Genomic DNA, 2,811 nt, shown 5'->3' on the forward strand with positions numbered 1-2,811 from the left:
TTATTCAGTAGAAGTATTTCGTAGTATTTCTATCGTAATATTTATGTAGCATTATTTTTGCATCGTAGTTGTACTTTTGTAGTATTTCTGTAGTCATAATGTTGTATTGTAGTATTGCTGTGGTCGTACTGTAGTTTTATATTTGTACTTTTTCTGTCGTAATATTCCAGTAGAAGTTTTTTCGTAGTATTTCGGTCATAATATTTATGTGGCATTATTTTTGTATTGTAGTGTTACTGTGGTGGTATTTTTGTAATATTTCTGTAAAAATATTTTGAAGTATTTCCATCCTAATATATCTTTGTAGTATTTCTTAAATTGTTTTAATATAACTATAGTTGTATTTTTGTAGTATTTCTGTTGTAATATTTCCGTAAAAGCATCATTGTATCCGAGTATTTTTGCCCTAGTATTTTTGTAGTATTTCTATTGTATTTTTTCTCTAATCAGAATGAAAACAAAATACTATGTTAGATCCTTTTTTAGCACTAAATTATATTTAGTGTATTTATATTTCTTCAGTACTTTGAGTTGCATTTTGGTGTCGGAAATGTGCTTTCTGAAAACATTTGGGTTTTATTTTTTTTATTGGATTAAGTTTAGCCTTATCACATCACTTGAAGTTACAATACATAGCCGCTAAGTGTCGCTGTGGAGCGTAAAGTGTCAGCCTCTGTACGTGGTTGAAAGGAGCTCAATGTAAAAATAGCGTTAGTCAAGTTTTCTTTGTTAAATAATATTAATCTCTAACAAAAACAGAAATATCTTAGATTAAAGAGCCTAAATTTGACTTTGAATTAGCCAAATTTGACATGTTCAACAGTAATAATCATTATTATATCGCCTTACCATAATTTATTTCAAAACAAAATACACAATTATCGTTGAAATGGTCTTAGGAGAAGCATTTAAATCGTTTGTTCAGACTTTGGTTATTTAAAACCAAACGTTTCCGATGGAGCTTTGCAAATAAAGCTTCGACATCTGGATCGTGTATTTTCCTTGGCCCCTATTTGATCCCGATAGATGGATTTTATTACGTATATTTTGATATGCATTAGAAGATTCTCGATCCTTTTGCACATTTCGCAATATTTGAAGGTAATATTTCATTCACCCTGATGCATTTCAGTTTTCTTTTAGATTTTTTTTTATTTCTAAAGAAAATCAATCGTTTTTTTTTTTCATGTTTACCCTACACTTTTGTCTTAAAACGATTATTTTAAAACGATTAAAGATTATGTATTTCTTTTACTAATTCGACAAAATATTAATTATAATTTCCTTCTTGAATGGCTAATTATTTTGATAAATAATTCTTATTGACAGCTTTCACACAGTCTTTCTTCATAACGTCTCCTAAAGCCCTAGTGTGTAATATTTTGACCACTAGATGGCACTGCTTGTATATTGTGCTGTAATCCGAACAAGAACTAGTAAAACAATCATGGCGGCGACATCTCGATAGGGATTTTACGATGTAAAATAAATACGAATTTCTCGACCTATGACTTAAAAATAATTATAATATTAATAATTATAACATTAGAGTGATAATTTATTTCTAAAGAAAATCAATCGTTTTTTTTCGTTTTTTTTTCATGTTTAACCTACACTTTTGTCATAAAACGACTATTTCAAAACGATTAAAGATTAGATATTTCTTTTACTAATTCGACAAAATATTAATTATAATTTCCTTCTTGAATATCTAATTATTTTAATAAATATTTTTTATCGACATAGACTTTCTTAAAAACGTCCCCTAAAGCCCCAGTGTGTAATATTTTGACCACTAGATGGCACTGCCTTGTAAACTATCTTGTATAATCCGAATAAGAACCAGTAAAACAATCATGGCGGCGATATTTCGGTAGGGATTTTACGATGTAAAATAAATAAAAAATTCTTGACCTATGACTTAAAAATAATTATAACATTAATAATTATAACATGAGTGCTATAATTTATGATATTTATACCTAGTATTTTAATATTTTTTTTCAGAATGTACCAATAGGAGGCATTAAATATTAAACACTGTCCTGTTCTCTTTATCTAAATAGTCCTCGAAGAGAATTATTCCAATATATTAAAATCACAATTTAAAATGTATCGGAACAAAATAACACACGTTTCCAAAATAAATGCAGGAGTTTAAAAAAAACGATGAAAACAAAACATTAATTCGCTAATTAGTATTATTAGACTAAACATACACCGCTTGTGTTTAGGTATATCGTGTTTTATTATGTGTTTATCTATTCATATTGCACATATTTTTAGGGATTTGTGTATATATTTATTTCTACTTATAACAATATCGGTTCTGCATAGAGAATCACCCAAAATTGCTCATTCGACGTTCCATGAACGCCTCTCCACTCAACAGCGATAAAGGGAGAAAGTCAAAAAAGCGTGCCTGTCTCTTTAAGACGATGTGCGCAGAGAAGTTCAAGTCAGGGTCATCCCAAGTTCCTGCCCTCCGCGTTACCTTCTTGCTTCTTCTTTTTTTCCCCTCTCTTTTTTTTATTACGATCTGACATCACACTGCAGGCGAGCTTACAGAGGCTCCATTATCATCACCGCCACCGCTCCTTATGCGCCTTATTGCCTCTCCAAAATAGCAAAGGAAATTAGTACAAGAAGGAGAGGAAAAAAAGGGAGGAAACTGATGCTTTTTGGCTTTTGGATAGGAGGGGATGAGAAAATAGAGGAGGGGCAGAAAAAGAGAGAGAGAAAGTGGGTGGGAGGACGGACGAGTGAAGAGAGAGCGATCCTATCAATTAATAATGATAAAAAAGAGAGTTG

The 2,811-nt window shown here is 30.7% G+C and overlaps 1 long non-coding RNA gene across 1 annotated transcript in view; it reads left to right on the plus strand.

The window, feature by feature from the left end:
- The window catches only part of LOC148358872 (uncharacterized), a 288,823-nt gene that overhangs the window by 241,703 nt on the left and 44,309 nt on the right, over positions 1–2,811 (plus strand). The window lies entirely within an intron of this gene.

The sequence above is a fragment of the Urocampus carinirostris genome, chromosome 10 (genome assembly GCF_059441175.1).
Source record: "Urocampus carinirostris isolate Australia breed hairy pipefish chromosome 10, RoL_Ucar_1.0, whole genome shotgun sequence".
NCBI classification, from domain to species: domain Eukaryota; kingdom Metazoa; phylum Chordata; class Actinopteri; order Syngnathiformes; family Syngnathidae; genus Urocampus; species Urocampus carinirostris.